At 41.3% G+C, this 23441-nt stretch overlaps 1 long non-coding RNA gene across 1 annotated transcript in view; it reads right to left on the bottom strand.

The window, feature by feature from the left end:
- Window positions 1–684: 684 nt before the first annotated feature.
- Window positions 685–23441, bottom strand: part of LOC140906585 (uncharacterized) — a 50389-nt gene continuing 27632 nt past the window's right edge. Inside the window, exons 2-3 of the long non-coding RNA XR_012157159.1 lie at window positions 3905–3930; window positions 685–1184 (exon numbers count right to left, since the gene is read on the bottom strand). This is a non-coding gene — a long non-coding RNA (uncharacterized lncRNA). The remainder of the gene's footprint in view (window positions 1185–3904; window positions 3931–23441) is intronic.

The raw sequence follows: 23441 nt of genomic DNA, 5'->3' as shown, positions 1-23441 counted from the left end.
GGGTGGTCCGGGAAGGTGTATGATGCACGCATCTTCAGGAACACTGGCCTGTGCAGAAAGCTTCAAGCAGGGACTGTCTTTCCAGACCAGAAGATTCCAGTGGGGGATGTTGAAATGCCCATAGTGATCCTGGGAAACCCAGCGTACCCCTCACTCCCATGGCTCATGAAGACTTACACAGGAAAGCAGCAAGGAGCTCTTCAATGATAGGCTAAGCAGGTGCAGAATGATCGTAAAATATGTCTTTGGCAGATTAAAAGCATGCTGGTGCTGTCTTTATGGCAGGTTAGATCTAAATGAGGAAAATATTCCTGTGGTCATAGCATCCTGCTGTGCACTCCATAATATTTGTGAGGCTAAGGTGAAAAGTTTCCTCTGGGGTCGAGCACAGAGGCGGATCGCCTGGTGGCTGATTTTGAGCAGCCAGATACCAGGGCCATTCGAAGGGCACAACTGGGGACTATTCGAAAAAGGGATGCTTTGAGGCACCATTTTGACAATGAGCTCCAATAATGTATCTTTCTATATAGCATTCTGCCATGCTTTGTTAATTTGCCGTCTTGTCTGAATATTTTGATGATCCTGATCTGTACTCAGCAAATGATCAAATTGCCACTGTGTATTAATTCTAGCAGCAACTACCACGTGTAGGAGACAAATAAAGATTGGTTATTTTTCAGAGAGTATATTTTTATTAAATACCAAGTAACAACACACCCAAAAGGCTTGGTTGGAAAGGAGATAACAATGAAGGGCTGTGTGATAGCTCTATGTAAGTCCAGCTATCATTTTTGAAGCTGTCTGAAGGGGTGGAGTGAACAGGGTACTGAGATGGGCCAGGAAGTTGCAAGGAATGTGTGGGAGGGCATGGAAAACAGTTCCATATTGGCTGCAGGGGGGGAGCAACCACACATGAATTCAGCTGGCAGTGTAATTAGAAACTTCAACATCTCCGTTTGCTCCTCTATCACTTTTATCATCTGCTCCTGGCCATTAAAATTCACTCCTGGCTCTCTTTTCTGTCCAGACTATTTTATCATTTTATTTTAAAGTCCCTCTCCATGCCCTGCAGTCTTGTTTTTTGGCCTCTGAGGATTGTAGCACATCTCAAAACATGTTCTCCTTGCTCCTCCTTGTAGGAGGCAATCCACCAGTGTGTAAGGGGGTTCCCCTGAAGGTCACATCTGAAGAAGCACAAGAAAGAATAAACAGAAGCATGATTGTTAGTGCACACACAGCATTGAATCATTATAATAAAATGCACCTCTTTTTAAATATGAATCAGTTTCTCACTGTCCCTTGGCAAGCATACAACTTGACGAATGCCTTAAACATGGTGAGAATGGCCTGTGTGGGGGTTGGGCACAAAGGATCAAGATGTTTCTAAGGGGATCAGTGCAGGCGACTAGGGACAATATTGTAAATCCTGCCACCATTTTCCACAGGTGGGGGGTCACTGAAGCCGATATCTCACTCCTGAGGGTAAGCAAGGATGCAAGGGTGCATTTTCTGCATGTGTGCGGCTTCAGAAAGGATTTCTGTGCTGCTCTCCTATGTGCCGCTTTGGTCCCTGCACAAGTGATTGCTGATTGGCACAGGAATTCCTACAAGGGAAGGAACAAAGCAGTTTTGCGAAGGAACCTTCAGCAGAGGATTGGCGAGTCCCTCCAGGAAAGTTTCCTAGTCTTGTACATTTTTATCCCTTCATCCCCTTCTAGCATATACAAAGCAAAGGGCAGCTCTACCTCATATAACTGAGCAGCATCAACTCAAAAAGGTCACTTTCCAGAGCTCTCCTCTACTGCATCATGCCCATCAGAGACAGACTGCTTGGACTGACTAGACCCCTCTGGAGTGGAAAAGAAGTCCTGCCTTGCCACGCCACTGGATAACCCTGCTGTGTGCTCCACATCATTCTCAACTTGATCTCCTCATTAACAACTTCATCCTCGGGGTTGATTACACTGTCCACTGTCTCCAATCCTGCCAAAGTATCCACGGGGCTCTTGGCAGTGGAGGTGGGGTCACCACCACAGATGGCATCCATCCCTTCCCTTCAGTTATGCCTGACTCAGCTCCTTTATCTTCACATGGCACTGATGTGTGTCCTGTTCGTAGCCCTTATCCAACATGCCATGAGAAATCTGACCGAAGGTACCAAAGTTCCTACAGCTGTAGTGGAGCTGGGATTGCACAGACTCCTCTCCCCACAGTGCCCGCAGATCCAACAACTGTGCTCCGAGCGGGAGAGCGCTTGCTGTGTAGAGACACCATGGTCAGCTGGGAAGATGAGGTGTGAGCTGTCCATGCTGAGCAAACAGGAAGTGGAATTTCAAAAATTCCCAGGCTTTTAAAGGGGGTGGGGAGATGCCTGTGTATCTGGGTGCAGGGCAGTGGAGTTCAAACTGCTGACCACAGCAGTCCGAATGGGCATTGTGGGACACCTCCTGGAAGCCATTTACAGTGACATAACCAACCATGTTTTCTATACTGACACTTTGACAATCTAACTTTTCCGCAAAAAGCTCTATGCCTCTCATTGAGGGGGTTTTATTTTGTCAGCAAAGCCTGAGAGTTTTGTCGGCGGAAGGAGTATTGTAGCGTGTATACCTCCACTGTTTTGTCCATGAAAGCTGACTTTTGTCGACAAAACTCTGTAGTATAGACATGGCCTTAATCTCCAAAGGTGACATCCTGGCTCCATTTAAGTCAGTTGCAAAACTCCCCCTGGCTTCAACAGGATTAGGGTTACCATAATTCAGGTTCCCAAAAAAGAGGACACCACCAGGGAGCAGAGGGCTGGAGAGGGGTACAGTTGAGGGTGCTGGAGGGGGTACCTACAGTGGGGGTACTCACTGGAGGTGAGGGGCAATGCCACTCCCTGACATGGTGGCAGGGCGGCCAGTGCAAGCCCAGGATGCAGCGCCAGCCCATCAGCCAGTACCTTGCTGCGGGACCCCCCTTCCCAGGGCTGTGAGCCAGGGCCTGGGGAGGGCGGAGGGATCTGGCAGCTGTGGGACCAATTAGCTGCAGATGCAGGGGAGGGACCAGTCAGGAAGTGGACCAATTGGGGCTCTTTCTGAGCTGTAATGTCTGCTCTGCAGGCCATTTCCTGTTATTTGAAAACTTCCCCCAGACAGAACATGGAGACTCAAAAAAGAGGCAATGTTTGGGAAAACCTAGACATCTGGTAACCTAAACAGGGTAGGTGTTTCACCCCAAGTGTTTAGTGCTAAGGTTTGCACTATATATCCTCTCAGAGCTGCATCCTCCATTACAAGTGATAGATCTGTGTGCGCCAAGGGAAATGGCAATCACAAAGATTAAAACAGTCTCTTGCAATCAAATTTCAAACCCATTACATTACCTAACATTGAATTCAATTACTGTGTACAAAACTGAAATTCCAAAGCATCCCACAGAAATTTTACATGAGCCATTTTAATAGAAATTTGAGCTATTAACTTTCAGAGGGGTCTAAAACTCAAGTTGTTATTGCAAAATCTGTTATCTGTCAAGAAGCACTGAGGACGGGAGAGCACAGGTGAGATGGACAATATTGGTAATTAGCAAATGGATCAGATAGCAAATGGATCACAAATTAAAAATCATGAGAAACGTTGGCCAGACTATCCTGCAAAGAGACTGCCCAGAGAGAAGGATTATCTCTAATGAGATTATTCACTTGTGAATTTATGCTGTGAAGGTTAGACCTGAAAGACAATTCTAAAAATAATATAATAAAGGTTAAATTACAGAGATGGGTCTCCTCTCTCTACTTGCTTTTCAGATATTGTAGTGATCAAGAGGGGGTTGGTAAGAATGTGTTCGTACAAAACAACTGCATCAGAATTCAAAGCACAGTAGAACCTCAGAGTTATGAATATCAGAGTTATGAACTGACCTGTCAACCACACTCCTCATTTGGAACTGGAAGTATGCAATCAGGCAGCAGCAGAGACAAATAAAAAAAGCAAATACAGTACAGCACTGTGTTAAATGTAAACCACTAAAAATAGACAAATTTTAACAAAAGATTTGACAAGATAAGGAAACTGTTTCTGTGCTTGTTTCATTTAAATTAAGATGATTAAAAGTAGCATTTTTCTTCTGCATAGTAAAATTTCAAAGCTGTATTCAGTCAATGTTCAGTTGTAAACTTTTGAAAGAACAACCATAACGTATTGTTCAGTTACAAACATTTCACAGTTATGAACAACCTCCATTCCTGAGGTGTTCAAAACTCTGAGGCTGTACTGTAAACCTCCAATTAATTCAAATTTATTATCTTTCTGTTTTCTGAAGACAATTTTTAAAGGCTTCCTACCCATCTATGGATGATTTTTTGTGGGATTCACAAAATGACATGGGGTTAGGCTGCAGTGGACAATATTACTAGTTGATCAAACATAGTGACTCTAGTACAGTATATTGATCTGATGCATGTGATCTAAATAATTACTTCCTTTATTCATTTAGGCCCCAGTTTGGCAAGTTCCTTAAGAACATGCCTAAATTTACGCATGTGAATAGTTCAGGTGCAGCAATATGCAGAAGGTGTAGCAATCATTTCAAGGTTTAATATACAGCACTTGTGAGACTTTAGTTTTATATGGCAGGAGAATGCTAGTTCCTCAGAATCAGAAGTAGGTCTTGGACAACAGGTGTCTTGAAGGACTGGCAGCCAATAGTCTAGGGTTTCTCAACCAGAGGGTTGTGACCACCAACAAGGTCATGAAAGGCAATCAGGAAAATGGGAGGGAGGTCATAAAGCAGTGAAAATGTTATAACCTAACGCGAAGAAAATTCCACTGCCTACACTCTCTTACCCTTCAAGGTCAATTGTTATAATTCATATAATTTTTACTCTTATTTTGTAGTTAATGTAAGCAGGGGGAGGTCACAAAACAGGTTGACTTTGAATAAAAAGTGACCAACCTGAAAAGGTTGAGAAATCCTGTTCTACCCAGTGTCTGGCATCAGTATAATCTGATGATCTAAGAACTACCTAGCAAGTCATTATATAGAATAATTTTTTTATAGCTTGGCATCTGTGTTCTCCCATGAACAGAGAGGCTTAGATAGTCTGAATAACATCTCACGATCAATCCACAGCAGCCAGTGTCTTTATGGTATTTTTAAATATAAAATTAAACTATTCCAAATTAAACATTGTCACTTCAATAAACACAAATCTTAGTTATAAATCAATCTAGGACCAGATTTCAGAGTACCCACACCTCTTGCTGACTTTTGTGTTTATTTACTTTTACTGTTAAGGTGGACTACCGTAAGTAGATTTGTCTATGTAAGTGGTAAATGTCCAGTTTTCAATGCTTTATTCTGTTTGTACATATATCGCCTCCTTAATCCGCACAACATTTCTGTGAGGTAAACAGGTATTATTAATGCCATTTCACCACAGTGAAACCAAGAGAGAGAAGTCAAGCAATTTACCCACGACCACACAGAGATGCGCTGGCAGAACCAGGATTAGGAAACAGGACCTCCTCTCTTCCAACCTTGTACTCATTTCTCCAACCACAGAGCAGGCCAGTGCTCTGCTGCCTTCTTCCAGCTAAATGCTAGTGACCCTCATGGGGCTAGCTACTCACTGTTTGAGACCTGGCACACTACTTTATAATGGAAACATTATTCTTAGCTGAAACTGTTCAACACACTTTTACTCTGTGTTTATTCACTGCTACCCATTTTTTACACTAATCTATAGAAAAAGACATGCAATTATTTGGCTGATTTGTCTATATTCTGAGAGCCAAATCTTGACTCCTTCTACAGGTATATAAAGCTCTAAACACAACAGAAATTCTATGGTTCTACTGGAGGGGAGAGCAGAGTTCAGAGAAGTAGTGCAGGGGAACTCCACGCTCACTGGAGCAGCACAAATGGGAATTCAAGGGGTGAAACAAAGAGGGGCTGGGTGGGGTCAATGGGTTTGCTGAGATGGGAAGTATCAGTCAAAACTCCTATGAGGGAAGGGATGAGCAGTCATCACATCTGCTACTTCTTATAGGCTGCACTACACATCTGAAGTAACTGCTGGTGTCCCCGGTCCAACAAGGGGAGATCAGGCATATTCTTCCAGACCCCATGGAGTTACCATGCTCACAGCCTGTTTATTCTTGTTCCAGGACTTATGTGGCTGGGCCATGGGCCAGGTGAGACAGGTCTGTATCTCAGTGAGGGCCATGTGGCTCTGATTCTTGGGTCTTTTGATCAGCCCAGGCATTTGAACTTTCTGAATGGTTAATCACTCCCTGTTGTTGAGGGGGTAGAGACGAGCAGTGAGGCTTAGTATGTAAGTCAGTTGACAGGTGAACTCATGAGTAGCAAACAGGAGCAGCAAACTGGGGAGTTTCAGAGAGAGTTCAGATAGGGTATGTGTGACGCTCTCTTTCTGTGTACCATTGTACACTTAATATAAAGATGGAACAGGGTTCTGTCCTACAACATATTTCTCATGTTTTCTTTCCTAATGGAAGTCAAAAGGGATTTCCTCTGTATGAAGTGCAAGCTGGTAGCTATGCTTGAAGAAAAGATTCATGGTCTGGAAGGCCAAGTGCAGACATCTCAGAGAATCAGAGAGGCTGAGGAGTTCTCAGACCACCAGATTTGGGAAGCATCACCCTCCCAGATTCAAAAAAGAAAGGAAGGAACTGGCCACCAAGGGACAAAAGAGAGTGGAAACAGAGAGGAGACCTGGCAAAACATGCTTGGAATTTCTAAAAATTATAGATGAGAATTTTCTAACTCAAAGGTGCCGCAACCAACGTGGGGGAACGCTATGTTAGACCTCATCTTGAAAGATGAAGAGAAATTGATCACACAACAATATGGTAGTGGTTGCTTAAGTGCATGTGTGATGTCATCCCCGAGGTGCAACCTGGACTGTGGGACAGCTGGTCCCTCTATCTCACCAACTTGGGGCATCCTTCTCACTCTGTGATGCTGTTGCCAAGCTACAAACTCTGATGGGTGCTGCACTTACACAGCCATCCACAGGCAGGGACACACCCAACTGAGTTACATGAATGCTTTTCCAGCCACTCATGAACCAACATAGAGAGGCTCCAGCTCCCCAGCCTTGCACCCCAGAACTGTACTGTCTTGCTATGGTCAGAAGCCTGACAAGTGTAAGGTCATTACCCACACCACCCCTCTCTCAATGTGGAGTGGACACAAACTAGCCTTTGTAAACTGAGCTGAAATTTCCCAAGCACTTCAACCAAAACACACTGTTTTAGGTAAAATATAAAACAGATTTATTATCTACAGAAAGATAGATTATAAGTGATTATAAGTAGCAAGTGTAGAGATCAAAATTGGTTACCTAAGAAACAAAAATAAATTCACAGTCTGAGTTCTATACACTAAACAGGATTTGAATCAAGCAGTGTCTCACCCTGACAGATGGTTTAGTTCCTCAATACACAGGCTGGGACTCTCCAGTTCAAGGTCTTTGTCCTCCAGATGTTTCTTTCAGGTGTTGAGTTGGGGGGCAGGGAGAGAGGCCAAATCATAATGCCACTTCCCCTTTTATAGTTTCTTCCAGCTTCCTTGAAAGGTATTTTGCTATGATTTGGGTCAAGCAGTCTCCATTGTATATGTGCTTCCTCTAAGAATTCTCCATTGTATGCTGTTCTGGGAGAGGAGATCATTTCTTTGATGGGTCTTGATGAGCCATTAATGCAGTCTGGCTACTCCATTGTTGTATCTGAAAGGCTGGTTGTGGGTGTTCCCAACCTCACGACATATTTCAGTAATACACACACATAACAAAACTTTATAACTTGGAATACAATGATAGCACATATAATCCAACAGGATATTAATGTTCAACAGATCAAGACTTTTAAAATAATACCTCACAGGGCATACTTTGTACAAAACATATCATAATTATATGATAGTGGTGAATATGGAGATTCCATGGTGCCTTGAGGTGCAGAGTGCCACAGCGTGTAATCATGACTTGCTTACATTTGTTGAGTACAAACCAGTAATACTTATAGTTGCTGCTTTAAAAGGGCCAATTTTACAAAGCTGAAAACAATTATGAAAAAAAGACAGTTGATAGCAATTAATATAAATTATAAGCTAAGAATCACAGTAAATTGATAAGGGAAAGAAAAGGACACAAGGAGAACTCAATGGTCAGCAAAGTTAAAGATGATCAGAGGAGGTTTGATAAGTATGTTAGAAACAAAATGATTTTGTTCCTATTTAAATAGGAGAGGGTTCAAAGAAGAAACTTGAGAATAATTAAAAGACGGGAAGACATGCCGCATAGTAAAAGACTCAAGGAGCTCAATGTATTTAGCTTATCAAAGATAAGGTTAAATAGTTACTTGATCATGGTCTATAAGTACGTACATGGGGACGCAAATTTAATAAGAGAGGGCTCTTCAATCTAGCAGACAAAGGTATAACAAGATTGAATGGCTGAAAGTTGAAAGTAGACAGATTCAAATTCAAAATCAGGTGCAAATTTGGGGGTAATTAGCCATTGGAATAATTTACCAGAGGTTGTGATTGATTCTCCATCACTGTACATTTTAAAATCAAGATTAGATGTTTTTCTAAAAGATATGCTCTAGTTCAAACAAGAATGAATTCAGGGATTATCCTATGACCTGTGCTTACATGGGAGATAGACTAGATGATGACAGTAGTCCCTTATGACTTTATAATCTCTGAAAGGCTGGTTAGGGTTTGTTCCTAACACACTGTGCCAAAGTTTGTGCAAGGGCTTTCAGGATATCATTGTAATCAACTACAAAAATGAGTTCAATTGGTTTAAATTTATTTTCTATTATATTACACCACAAATGAGGAAATAGATTTCCCTTTCAATAAGCTCTTTAGAATAGTTGTTATTATACTCAGGAAACCCAAATGCATTATGAAAAGACTTCTTGAATTTCTTGGAAACTGTACAAAAAATGGCACTCAGGTGTGTTTTTAAAGAGCACATGTGCAACCAGCCCATGCTCCTAAGCTAAATTGGAGTAATTGACATCTTACAAAACGGTCACATGCTTACGTTTTGATTAAAACACAATAGGCATGATTTTTCCCAAGCTAAGAATGAATGAAGCCCTGAACCAAGGAGATGCTTGGCATTTCCTGTGGCATCCTGAGTACCCACAATCCCCAATGATATTAGCGGTTGCTGAGGACACATAGCACCTAGCAGCTGGGAGAAAGTCAGCATGCTGCAGGATCAGGTCCGAAATGCAGCACTATGAAAGCAGTAAATGACAGATACTGACTGAAACTCTCTATGATTCATGTATGATTCATGGAGCTACATGTATGAATTTATGCCACCATCCACATCAAAAAGGAAGAAAAAGAGAATAGGGAAACAAAACTTCTGTGTAGGCCCTTGAAAATGTTTCAAAGCAGGTTTGAAAGTAATCTTCAAAGCCTTTTGTGAGGATTACTTTATAAAGTCAACAAAGATGAAATAATGGACACTGTGCTGTCAGATTAACAGAAAAGTCTAAGTACACCCATGAAATAATGAAAAGGTAAGACTAGAATCTGACTGAAAGAAGTCCCAATACATGCCTTCTTACACAACCGTTTAACAAAGATCACGCCGGCAACGGTAAACTTTGGATTCCCTCCTTTCCTTTGTCACCTCTCTTTCTAACACTTCTTTTGTTTTGCAGCAACAAAGTTGTTGTTATTCAAGATCATCTCTATGGCACCATAAATTTACCCTGCAGTTTGTAGTCATGGATAAAGGCACATTCCTTGCCTCAAAGTGGAGCTGAGCAAATCACTGATTTTTCGGTTCCGTGGCTGAACTGAAAAAATCTGAAAGAAAATCACTTCACTTTGAACTGAGACTGAATTATTTGTCGGTGGTGTTTTTCTTGCCAAAATGAAAACCTGAAAAAATGTTGTCAGATCAAACCAAGTGTTACCCAAAAAAATGTCATTTCAAATCAACATTTCAAAAATGTTGTTTTGAAGCAAAATGTTGATATGTTTCATTTCAATACATGCTCATTTTGATAATACCAGAGGCTCATTTTTCCAGCCACAACTACTTGCTGACTTTGACTTGAATTAGTGCAGTGTTTCAGTGACCCCCAATTCTCAAAATGCATATTTTGGGAAATTTACAATTTGTCAAAAAAAAAAATCACCCAGCTCTACCTCAAAGATCTTATAGTTTAAGGACCACAAACATGAGCGAGGACATCCCTATGTGCACTGTAGAGACAATGGACCAGCTGCTTTGAAAACATAGCTGTGAATAGGATGGTGCAGGATGAGGGTGGGGTAGTCACAGTGAGAGAAGACAGAACTAAAAGACCTTGGAATGCAGGCAAAAGTCCGGGGTGAGGTATACTTACCGGAGGAGAAAAGGGAATAATTTACCAAGAGTTTAGTAATTGTCAGGGCTTCAGTGAAAGCCAAAGTTTAACCAAAAAAAGCCTTGAAAATTTCTACAAACCACCAGATAAAAAGGATCTGTTTTAAAGAGACTGTAATTGTTCAAAGGAAAAAAAATCGGCTAATGGGATTAATTCTAAACCCAGCAGTCCAAGGGTGAGTCCCAGTAGAATGCAAAAGGAAAGCAATCATGTCAGATTAAAGGCAACTTGTAGGAGAAAAATAATCTGCTGGGTCCCATCAAGCCAATTGTGGACTAATGCACATCTCTCATTTCTGTCAATAATTTAACAAATCAATCATTGTTATTATGTTATCTGTTTTAGAGGAAGGTTGAGCATACAGACAGAGGAAGAATTTGCCATTTTTCTTCCGTGTGATTACTCCTGTAGTGAGTGGAAAAGCTGTTGCCTCTAAATTTGGGTGATAATGTTGTGACTATACTGCTCACTAGACAATTTTTAGCAGTTGGATTTTATGTACCTGAACAAAATTAAAAAATCAGTTCAGCAAGCCTCAGTCTATATTTATTTATTAAGGACTCTATTCAGCAAGGTACTAAAACACATGTGTAACACTGACTGACGTAAAGGGAACAACTCACGTGCTTCAAGTTATGTACAGGTTTATGTATCTTGCTATATCAGGACCTTACTCATTGTTAATTGGAAATAACTATGGCTCCTCTGTTACTGTCTCAGGTAAAAATGCAGAAGGGAAAAAACTAGTAAAAAACCTTGTTGTGTTCCATTTCTCCCAACTCCGCACTACACATTATGGACACAGTCTGAAAAAAATCACAGAAGAGAGTAATCTATAAAAACCCCAATCCCAACTGCATGGCTCCATAGCAAGGCATGAGTATGGTCTCGCCAGTCATCCCTCCTGCCTTAAATTCCCCATCTTCTTGCCCCATTTTCAGACATCTTGAGGTGTTAGGAGTTAAGTATCAGGAATCAGGGGCCAAGGAACAGATCTCCTCAGATACCTGTCATTTGATCATGTCCTATAATGGACACTGTACTGATGGATGTGCCATTGACTACTTAACTATTATTCAGTACTTATTCTGTATTTTTTCAGTCTAAGTCATACTGGACTAGTTTGTTAATCTAAATAGCATCAATTCATCTGTTTTTTTCTGTGTATGTGTCGTTCTGTCCCCCGTCCATCTGTCCCCTCCCCGCCCCCCCACATTTTTCTTTTAAACAGAGAGGATATTGATGGATGGGAAAATAGCCACACAGCTTCTTTTCCCCTGCAGCATTTTCCACTGTTTTGTTCCTTTGCATGCCATGAAGTAGGAGGGGAAACACATAGTCCTGTATCAACATCCTTAAAACAATAGGGGATCTGGATAGGCCTAAAAGTGGATGTGTCTTAATGAGAGTGGCCTTTCCAAGGAAATGAGAGGAAGTAAAATGAGAAAAGGAGTAGGATATGAAAAAGAGGACCAGTTAAAAGAATACATACATGAAGTGTACATAATATTTTAACCTCTTTTCATATCTAAAACGAAAAATTTAGAGCACGATATTAAAAAAATAATGCTGACAGAGCGTGTTGCTTGGATGTACATTTCAAATTATTACAATGTGCTAATTCATTTAAGGGGAGATATACCTCAGTATGTCAAATAATGTATTCAAGCATAAAATAAATATATGCTCAGACTTCCTCTGACTCTTGCAGTGCAACCTGGAGTATATTACTGTGTATGACAACCCCAATAGTAAATGTGTTATATGTTTTGCAACAAAATAGTGTAATGAATTTTAGGACACTTAGGACTTCCGGGCTGTTACTATGCTGCATATCACAGCCACTTGTAACTTCCTGGAAACAGGAGGGATAGAACTCAATCTCTCCTTGCCATCCGAGCTACAAAAGAATCTGCTTTATTTCTTTACAATATAGGGGATATGATATGAAAGATAATGGAGCAAATAATTAAGCAATCAATTTGCAAACACCTAGAAGATAATAAGGTGATGAGTAACAGTCAGCATGGATTTGTCAAGAACAAATTGTGACAAACCAACCTAATAGCTTTCTTTGACAGGATAGTCTTTTGGATATTGAGGAGGTGATAGATGTGGTATAGCTTGACTTTAGTAAAGCTTTTGATACTGTCTCACATGACCATCTCATAAACAAACTAGGGAAATAAAACCTAGATGGAGCTACTATAAATTCATAACATTTTGGAAAACCATTCCCAGAGAGTAGTTATCAGTGGTTCCCAGTCAAACTGGAAGGGCATATCAAGTGGAGTCCCATAGGAATTGGTTCTGTTCAATATCTTCATCAGTGATTTAGATAATGGCATAGAGAGTACACTTACAGAGTTTGTGAACCATACCAGTCTGGGAAGGGTTACAAGTGCTTTGGATGATAGGATTAAAATTCAAAATGATCTGGACAAACTGGAAAATGATCTGAAGTAAATAGGATGAAATTAAATAAGGACAAATGCAAAGTACTCCACTTAGGAAGGAACAATCAATTGCACATACACAAAATGGGAAATGACTGCCTAGGAAAGAGTACTGTGGAAAGGGATCTGGGGGTCGTAGTGGATCACAATCTAAATATGAGTCAACAGTGTAACACTGTTGAAAAAAAAAAGCAAACATAACTCTGGGATGTATTAGCAGGAGTGCTGCAAGCAAGACACAAGAAGTAATTCTTCCCTTCTACTCCGTGCTGATACGACCTCAAGTGGAGTATTGTGTGGAGTATTGTGTCCAGTACTGGGTGCCACATTTCAGGAAAGATATGGACAAATTGGAGAAAGTCTGGAGGAGAATAGCAAAAATGATTAAAGCTCTAGAAAACATGATCTATGAGGATCTGGGTTTGTTTAGTCTGGAGATGAGAAGACTGAGGGCTGGTCTACACTACCGTGGTAAATCGATCTAACTTATGCAACTTCAGTTATGTTGAATAATGTAACTGATGTTGATGTAGTTAGATCCACTTACTGCAGTGGCTACACTGTGCTGTGTCAACAGAAGAGCATCTCCTGTTGACTTCCCTTATGCTTCTTGAGGAGGTGGAGTACACAAATCGATGGGAGAGTGCTCTCCCATCAATTTAGCATGTCTTTACCAGACCTGTTACATCGACACTTGCTGCATTGATTGCAGCAGTGCCGATCTACTGGTAAGTGTAGACATGCCCTGACTGGGGACATGATAACAGTTTTCAAGTACATAAAAGGTTGTTACAAGGAGGAAGGTGAAAAATTATTCTCTTTAACCTCTGAGGCTAGGACAAGAAGCAATGGGTTTACATTGAAGCAAGGGAGATTTAGATTGGACATTAGGAAAAACTTCCTAACTGTCAGGGTGGTTAAGCACTGGAACACATTGCCTAGAGAGGTTGGGGAATCTCTGTCATCGGAGATTTTTAAGAGCAGGTTAGACAAACACCTGTCAGGGATGGTCTATATCAGTGGTTCTCAAACCACAGCCCACAGGCTGTTTGCGGCCCAATCAGCAAACAGCTGCAGCCCATGTGACATGCTCAGGGCCATACAGGTAGCGTATATATATTGTATGGATCCAGCCCACATAACACATAGAGAGCTACATATGTAGCCCACAATGGTAAGTAGGTTGAGAACCACTGATCTAGATAATACTTAGTCCTGCCTTGAGTGCAGGGGACTGGACTAGAAGACCTTTCAAGGTCCCTTCCAATCCTACGATTCTATGATACACACTTTTTCAGTTCTGATTCCATTTAATAGGGGGCACCAGACACTCCATTACAGTAGATTAACCATGACTAATTATTAAATATTATTATTTGTGTAATCCTTCTGCCAGGCCAAGTTGATAGCAGCAAGGGCCGGGTTCAGTGCACAGGGGTTCCCTCACATCAAAGCAAATGCAAAACTGGCTCGAGCCCCCACCCAGTGACCTGGGAAAATTGTACACAACCCCTGGGTGCCTCAAAGAGGCAATACTTCCCCTCTCGCAAGCACAGAGTCTCGGTGTAGCAGAGAATCTTTAATAACAAGAGGTAAATGACATCAGCATTAAATTGGGAAAACACCACAACTAGTGTTCATTAACCAAACCATGAGCAAAGACCCACCCCAGCAAATTGGGCCACATCCTTTCCCTCGGGTTCTTGAGTCCCAGAACCCAAACGTCTCTTGAGTCCAGCAATCCAAAAATCACCCAAAGTCCGAAAAGTCCAGCCCCAGAGTTCAAAAGTTCATCTGCAGAGTGTTACTCCCCAGTCTGGCTAAAAATGTGCCTGTGTGGGGGGGGGAAAGGTAAAGGGCACCTTACATGACCTGAAGCTGATTGCCCCACAGCTCCACTCCGCTCCACCATCTCACGAACAGCTCCGCTACACTCTGCTCCACTCCGCTCCGCCAGCCTATCCACGAACAGCACCACTGCACTCTAGATCTTCCAGCTCCCCACTACTTGACACAGTGCTCCGTGATTTCAGCTCTCAGTGATTTTAGTTCTTCAGTGATTTCAGCTCATGGCAGTGGGAGTCTTAGTGCTGCTGCACTGTAAGGCCAAAGTGAATTCAGCACAGCACCTATAGCAAGACTCTTAATAGACCCAAAATTAGCTCTGACATTCCACAGTGGAGAAAGACAGAGGCGCAACTGGTGTTCCAGGCCCTCACAAAGGGGCCCACACCACCAAGTACTCATACCTGTCTCAAGCCTCTCTCAATTCACAGAGTTTTGGAACCCATGTCCCTTGCCTAGCGAGTGCTACTTAGTTGATGGTGAATCCCTCCATCATAACAAAAGGCCAAGTACAGTTCCACTGTCCTTGATTCCCATAATCAGGGTAATAACAATTTATTCTTCCTGCCCCAATAACAGAGACACTGGGGATCCCACAACAGCCAAAGTGACCATTTGGGATATGGCCTCATTCTAGGCGGGGTGGGTGTGCCTATGCAAATGAGATCAGCCCCGAAGTTCTTTTCCACAACTTGCCACACCTCACCACCAGATGTCAGGGTGGAGCTCATCCTGACTCTGCTTACATCTGCATTGTGGTAGTGCCGAGGAACAAACACAGACCAAAAAGATGGTCTCTACAGCACAGACCTTACACTATTTAATCAGAAAAACACAGTCTCTAATCCAAAGGGCTTATATGAAGGTAATAGGGGGATGAGACAAACAGAAGAGGAGAAGAGGATGAATCATAGAATATCAGGGTTAGAAGGGACCTCAGGAGGTCATCTAGCCCAACTCCCTGCGCAAAGCAGGACCAATCCCCAATTTTTGCCCCAGATCTCTAAATAGCCCCCTCAAGGATTGAACTCACAACCTGGGTTTAGCAGGCCAATGCTCAAACCACTGAGCTATCCCTCCCCTCCAATGAGGTAGCAATGAAACAAGTAAACTTTGTACAGTAAGCATCAGTTATTGCTCACCAACCCAAGGAGGATATAGAACTAATGCCCTACTGAATGATTGTTTTGCCCAAGTGAGATATCCCCTCATTGAGTTACAACAATGCCCAAGGCTACCAATATACAAATCAGTGCACACAATATTATCGTGATTTTGCATTTAAAATAGTCACATTGTTGATTTTTTTTTAATTAGGGGGCCCAGTCCCTGTACCAGTTGATGTTTTCACTATTTGCTGTTACTTCAAGGATATTTACATAATGGTTTGCTTGAGTTGTACGTATTACTGTAGCATCAGAAGTACTGTATGCCATGGTAACAGAAGCACAATTACTTTTGTAACCCTTGACAGCACTGCAAAAATCACAGGAGAAGCATCATGCCAGAATGGAGAAGAATTAAGTGAACCTCTTTGTGAATAATGTGAGCAGATTAACTGTCAATTTATAGGAGAAAGTATGGAGAATGATGGTATAAATACACAGTGTGCTTTTCTGTCTTAAATTCAGAAGCATCAGAGATTAACCATACATTGTAGCAGGTATTTGGAACATGTGAAAACACTGAGTTTGGGACACTGGCAATATGAAAATAGATATTTTTGGCATTACACAGTACACAAAGATGCTACCCTAGCAGAATTGTACTATAAAATATATCACAAAGGCAGCTTGCTGAGTTCCTCTTGAGAAATGTTAAGTGGCCTCAACTATCAATGAGTCAATGAGAGCAGAACTGACGTCAAAACACCCAATCCTGGAAGATGCTGATCACCCTCAGCTTCCATTGAAGTTACTTTAACACTCACCTCCCAGACCATCGCAGTCTCCTTGCAGTCCTAGGTTGCTCCTATTAAAGCTAAGACTTATATCAGTGACAAACTCACTGGATTCACTTTGTAGATGTTCCTATGAGCATTTTCCTTGGCCCATTCCACCTGGGTTTTCAAATCAACACAAAATCTCTAAATGAAATGCAGTGGAAATCATTGACTTTCACCCAGGTCTGCATTAAAATGAAGCAAAGCTGTGACTCAATGCAAGACCATAAATCAGCCCAGGTGGGCATCACAAAAAGTTCACAAATTCAAGCAATCCTTTCAGTGGATCTGTCCAAATTTCAAGTTAGGCATGTTCCACGTGCTTCTGGAAATTAGTGTGAACATTTCACAGCGCTAATATATATCACAGTGGTTTAACTCAAGACTAAAAATAGCATAGTCAAATTAAAATCTTTGGTCTAAAACTATAGTAGGTACTAATCACACTAATAACATGAGGCCTTGCAGCTCAGTCTAACAAAGAGGCTGATGAGGGCATTGAGAAGGCAATGCTAAGCCACCAGTGGAACTGCTGAGCATGGCAATTAATTACTCACAATTCATTAAACTGAGGAGGGAACACTGCAGCCTGGTGAATGCTGGGCTGGCATACCTCATGAGACATTGAGCAGCCAGCTAGGAGGAATGCTGTTGTCTCAGCACCCCCAAACACATTTCCAAGTCAGTGTTGGCCCTCGAGGTTCTTCAAGGTTCATCTCTGAAGCCCAGTCAAGTCAGCCACTACCTCTGCTTAGCAACAGGAATCAATTAAAATCCTAACTATGGTCACTACTCACATCATGTACAATGAGTGAATTGCATTATGTCCCGGTCACTCCCTATTTCTGCCCCCCATCAGACCCACTGTCACCTGCTCACTAATGTTCATTTCAGTGAGGAGGGAGAGGGTTGCTCACATTGCTGATTTCTCTGCACGGAGCAGAAGCCTGGCTCCGCATGTGTTCAGCACTAAGGCTACGGCTCTCTGTACTTATTTCGGTGGCCCCCTGCAGGATCGACCCCTGGCATGGGGCTCTTCACTGTCGGTGTGAATAAGGCTCTAAAACTAGCCTCACTAGCCCTGGAGTGAGGTGCTATTTGACATGAATAAGGGCAGCAGAATCAGGAATCGTATCCTACTCCCACTGAAGACAATGAATTCAGTGGGAGCAAGAGTGGGCTTCCCCATAGTAATATTAAAATCAAATTAGAGGAGAAAAAATACTAATATAAGAAAATACATTGACATGTAGCTCTACATTAGCCTCTATATAACTGAAATGTTACAACAGAGGCTATTATTCAAATATGGTTTCACCATAAAAACGATCGTTTTAAGTTGTGTCTTGGGTTGTGACATTTGATAACCATGTGATATATTTTATTACATATGTTTTTAATCAGGTGTTAATCTGCAAAACCCCAGGAATGCAATATAATACAATAAAACTTTTGACCTGAGATATTAATTAGGTGATTAAACTGTCATGCAAGATAAGTTTATCATTTGTAAACTGTTAGTCCAATCCTAACAATGTGTAATTAGAGCAAATCATAAAATAACAGACTTGCTTCACAAAAACTACCTCTAAGCTTTTGCACGAGGCCCAAGAAGCCATGGAAAATTGATTTATCACAGCTTCTACAGCCATGAATATGCTCTGCATTGCAGCAGACTTTTAGTGAGTCAAGCCAAAATTCATAATAAATAAGATCCTCTGTGAAAGACGTGTTTGCTCTGTTTATGTGAAAGGACACATAAAATGACACATAAAAGGAGGGAGAACACAAAGTTGTTTTAAAAATTTACCACCAAGTAGTAAAATGTTGCCAGGTCTAATCCAACACACACTGAAGTCAAATAGGAAGATTCCCTCTAGTTTCAGTGGTCATTGGACTGGGCCTTAAATTGGACTGGGTCAGTTAATTTTACCAAGTTTTTATAAAAGGAGTCTTTTTGGAAAATAAATGGTTATTATTAAAACACAGAATCACAGAAATGTAGAGTTGGAAGTGACCTTGAGAGATCATCTAGTCCAGCCCCCTGCACTGAGGCAGGACCAAGTATACCTAGAACTTCCCTGTCAGTTGTTTGGCTAATCTTTTCCTATAAACCTCCAATAGCAGGGATTCCACAGCCTCCCTTGGCAACCTAGTCCAGTACTTAACTATCCTTATAGTTAGAACGTTTTTCCTAATAGCTAACCAAAATCTCCCTTGCACTGGATTAAGCTGATTACTTCTTGTCCTATCTTTAGTGGACATGGAGAATAATCAATCAACATTCTCTTTAGAAGATATTTGAAGACTTATCAGGTCCTGCCTCAGTCTTCTTTTCTCAAGACTAAACATGCCCAGTTTTTTAATCTTTCCTCATGGGTCTAGTTTTCTAAACCTTTTATAATTTTTGTTGCTCTCCCCTGGACTCTTCCATTTGTGCACATCTTTCTTAAAGTGTGGCATCTCAAACTGGACACAATTTTCCAGCTGAAGCCTCACCAATAATGAGGAGAGCAGAACAATTACCTCCCCTGTTTTATGGTGTACAGAGTCGAACCTTGCACAAAAAATTAGCAACCTCTCCCCATCTCTCAGCAGATTTCACAGCAGATGCAGTAGTGAGATCTCATAGATTCATAGAGTCTAAGACCAGAAGGAACCACTAGCTCATCTGCACATCACAGGCCTTTACAGTTCACTAAGTTACCCCTGTATTGAGCCCAGTAACTTTTATTTGACTGAAGCATACGTTGTGTTTGGCTAAGCATCTCTTCCAGAAAGGTATACAGTCTTGATCCGAAGACACCAAGAGATGGAAAAATCCACCACTTCCCTTTGTTCCAATAGTCAATCACCCTCTGTTTAAAAATTGTGCCTAATTTCCCATTTTAATTTTTCTGGCTTCGGCATCCAACCATTTGTTCTTGTTAAGTCTCTCTCTGCTAGAACACTTTAGTACCTGGTATTTGCTCCCCAGGAAAGTATTTATGCACTGTAATCAAGTCACATCTCAATCTTCTTTTTGATAAGCTAAACAGATTGAGTTTCTCACGGTAGAGCATTTTTTCCAGCCCTCAGATAATGTTTGTGGTTCTTTTCTGCACCTTCTGGCATGATGCTTCTCCTGTGATTGTTGCAGTGCTGTCAAGGGTTACAAAAGTAATTGTGCTTCTGTTACCATGGCATACAGTACTTCTGATGCTATGGTAATACATACAACTCAAGCAAACCATCATCTAAATATCCTTGAAGTAATAGCAAATAGTGAAAACATCAATTGGTGCAGGGACTGGTCCCACTAATTAAAAAAAATACACCAATGTGACTATTTTAAATGCAAAATCACAATAATATTGTGTGCACTGATTTGTATATTGACAGCCTTGCGCATTGTTGTAATTCAATGAGGGGATATCTCACTTGGGCAAAACAATCATTCAGTAGGGTATTAGTTCTCTATCCTCCAGCCTGCTTCAGTTTCCCCTCTTGGACTATTCAAATAAAACTTCCATTTAGGCTTTCTCTTGGTCAAAAATACCCCTCTTTGGGGGCTGCAAATAAAACTCAAAATCCCAGAATGAAGTCCATTCCTAAATTCACACAACACAATGTTTCCTTTTCCTCCTCCCAAGCCTTCCTGCTTGGGGCCTTTGCCATCCCTTCTCTTCCTGTTCAGAGTCTCTTCCAGGCATTTCTGCCTGGGGCAACTCCCCTGGCTCAGGATCTTCCCTGCAGGAGCCTTTTCTCACTCTCTGCAGACTCTGTCACAGTTTCCTGAGCTTCCCCTGTAACCATAGCCACCTTCTGCCCTTTATAGGGAATTACCTGATTCAGCCTAGAGTCTGTAATCAAGGCAGGCAAGCCCCAGCCCTCAAAGGGTGAGCCACCCTGTTGCCATGACACCGTCTTCTGCATCCCTTGTGGTGAGTAACTTCGTATTATAGCCACAGAGCCACATTTCCCTTGTCGTTCTATGCTCACTATGTGTGACGAGATGCATGTATAGCTTTTCAAAGAACTGCAAGCTTTCTCTGATAGCACGACAATTCTGTAAGCATAGTCTGTCCATCTAGCGTAAATGATTTTATGGAACGTTATTGAAAGTTTGCTGCTCCCCGTGCCACGTGTTTCACGAATACCAAGAAAGTCCATGTAAAAGGGCACTTATAGCGTTTGTGCACGATACCAAGCTAGGAAGGGTTACAAGGGCTTTGGAGGATAGGATTAGAATTCAAAATGATCTGGACAAACTGGAAAATGATCTGAAGTAAATAGGATGAAATTCAATATGGACAAATGCAAAAAGGCTGTAGCTCTAGTTTCTAGTTCACCAATTAACATTCTGGGGTTCATATAGCATTCTCCTATTCTCTGTTCCAAGGTGCCTTCTTGTTTTGGTGCCGAACAATCTGTTATTTCCTAGCCAATTTTTTACTGCAGCTGAAGTTCCCAGGTGGCTGGCATGGACATTTTTAAGCTGGATGTCATCTAATCCAGAATGGATATTATTTTAATTTTGGGGTATGACCTGTCAGTAAGATCAGCTAGCAGGAAATCCACTCACGCTTTGCAACCCAGAACACAGTCAGTGGCTGCTTTGCCTCTCTCTTAGACCTAAAGGACACACCAGTAGAATAAGTCTGGGCAGAGTTACTAGAGATCATTAATGCCTCAACCAATGAGGTTATAGAGATGAGGTCATATCCACAAAGGAAAGACTGAGTGACACCAGAGATTGAAAACCTATCAAGAAGAAAAAAAGGAAGTGATTCAAGAACATCTGAAAGCTGAGAATTGCCCTGAGCAGAAAAACAAATACAGACAACTCAACAAGGAACTAAAAAGATTGGTTACAAAGTCTAAGAAAGAAAGGCTGAAGACAGAAAGCAAAGCACGTGAACAACACTTTTAAAAAAAAGTAACGTGAGAGTGCTTTTTCAGAAAGTCAGATTACTATCAAAGAATTTAACAGCAGTAACAAGTCAGCTACGCGATGCTCAAGGGAACTATATAGCAGATGAAGATCAAATGCTTAAAGGATGGGATGAATATTTTTATTGTCTGTTGAACATGAATAGTCAAGTTGACTCAGCTGTCCTTGAGAATATTAACCGAAAAGTCAACCACAAAAAGAAGAAAACCACATAAAGGAAGCAGAAATTGAAGCTGCAATGAGGTCCCTGAAAAACAAGACACCTGACCCAGATGTTATGCTGCCTGAAGTGTTAAAAATTGGTGGAAGAGGCATGGTCATGCTCCTTTGAAGACTATTTAACCTCATTTGGATAAAGGGTGAAGTCCCTGCAGACTGGCAATGCTCATTCATTGCACCACTCTTTAAGAAAGGTGCCCTGACAGATTGTGAGAACTACATAGGAATGAAGCTTATAAACATTCCTAGCAAGGTATTCTGCAAAGTGATTCTCACCTGAATGAAAAGAGTAGAGGAAATCCCTTCTGAGTCACAAGCTGGCTTTAGGCCTGGACATTCCACCATAGATCAAATATTTGTTTTTCTTTAAATCTTGGCGAGACAGAGTTCTACAAACTCTGCATCCAACTCTTTTAACAGAGAGGCTCTGTGAAAAGTTATCAAGTAGTATGGTTTAGTAACAAGTTGGTTCAAATACTGCAGAGTCTCTATAGGATAGCTTGTCACGGAGTATGAGTCAGTGCTTAGTTGACAGAGTGGTTTGAAGTGAAAACTGGAGTCAAAAAGGGGTGCATACTCAGTCCAATACTTTTTGGTTTATATTTAGAAAACATCTGGTCTGACTCCCTTAGTAATATTGACGGAGGCTGTATGATACTGGGGCAAATTATAAATCACCTTGACTTTGCAGATGATATCATAATAATAATGTCTATGAAGGAATACGATCAAGAAGCAGGAACTAATCTGTACACAACAGACAGAGAATGGGGATTAAAAATAAATGAACAAATGACCAAACTAACCAAGAGACAGGCTAAACTAGTCATTAATGATGTAGACAGCAAATAAGTAGATAGTTTCTGCTACTTGGCCTCCATCATAACATATATGATAAGCACTATGAAGATGACGTCAACAAGTGGATAGCTACTGCCAGCAGAATGTTCACATCCCTGAATAAAAATATTTGGAACCTTAAATCAGTGTCTATGACAGCTAAAACCAGATTATATACAACACTCATTGTACCCACGTTACTTTATGGGTACTGACAAAGCATCAGGAGCAAAAGCTGCACATTTTAAATGTGGCACCTGTTCTATATCCTAGGTGTCACAAGGCTAGATAGGAGAAGAAACGACAACATCCATAGAAGACTGAAAGTTCAGTGTGTGACTATAGTCAGCAAAAGGCACCTACTACAAGGGTTTGGTCATGCTGGTAGAATGGCCCCGTACCAACTGCCTAAAAATTTTCTCTATGGAAGAGTGCATGGTGAGAGAGACCATGGACAGCCAAGAAGACAGTTGTATAACACAGCATATAACAACCCCATCAGGCTGAAATGGCAGTTCCAAACAGACATGGATAGAATCTGCTCATATCTTTAGCCCAACCCAACCTTGGCACTGGAAAAAGTACATGATGATGTGTAGTAAACACAGCATTCAACAGTAAGTTTTTAATCAATTCATAGATATTAGTCCAGTAAGGATCATCTAGTCATTATTTATCATGCCATCATTTTTTGTGTCATCTGTGCATTTTACCAACAATGATTTTATATTTTCTTCCATATAATTGGATATTAGATAGCATTGGTCCCAGAACAACTCCCTGTGGGACCCCAC

Source organism: Lepidochelys kempii, chromosome 2 (genome assembly GCF_965140265.1).
Source record: "Lepidochelys kempii isolate rLepKem1 chromosome 2, rLepKem1.hap2, whole genome shotgun sequence".
Lineage (NCBI taxonomy): Eukaryota > Metazoa > Chordata > Testudines > Cheloniidae > Lepidochelys > Lepidochelys kempii.
Note: the sequence above shows the minus strand (reverse complement) of the source record. Positions and strands in the feature narration are given on the sequence as shown.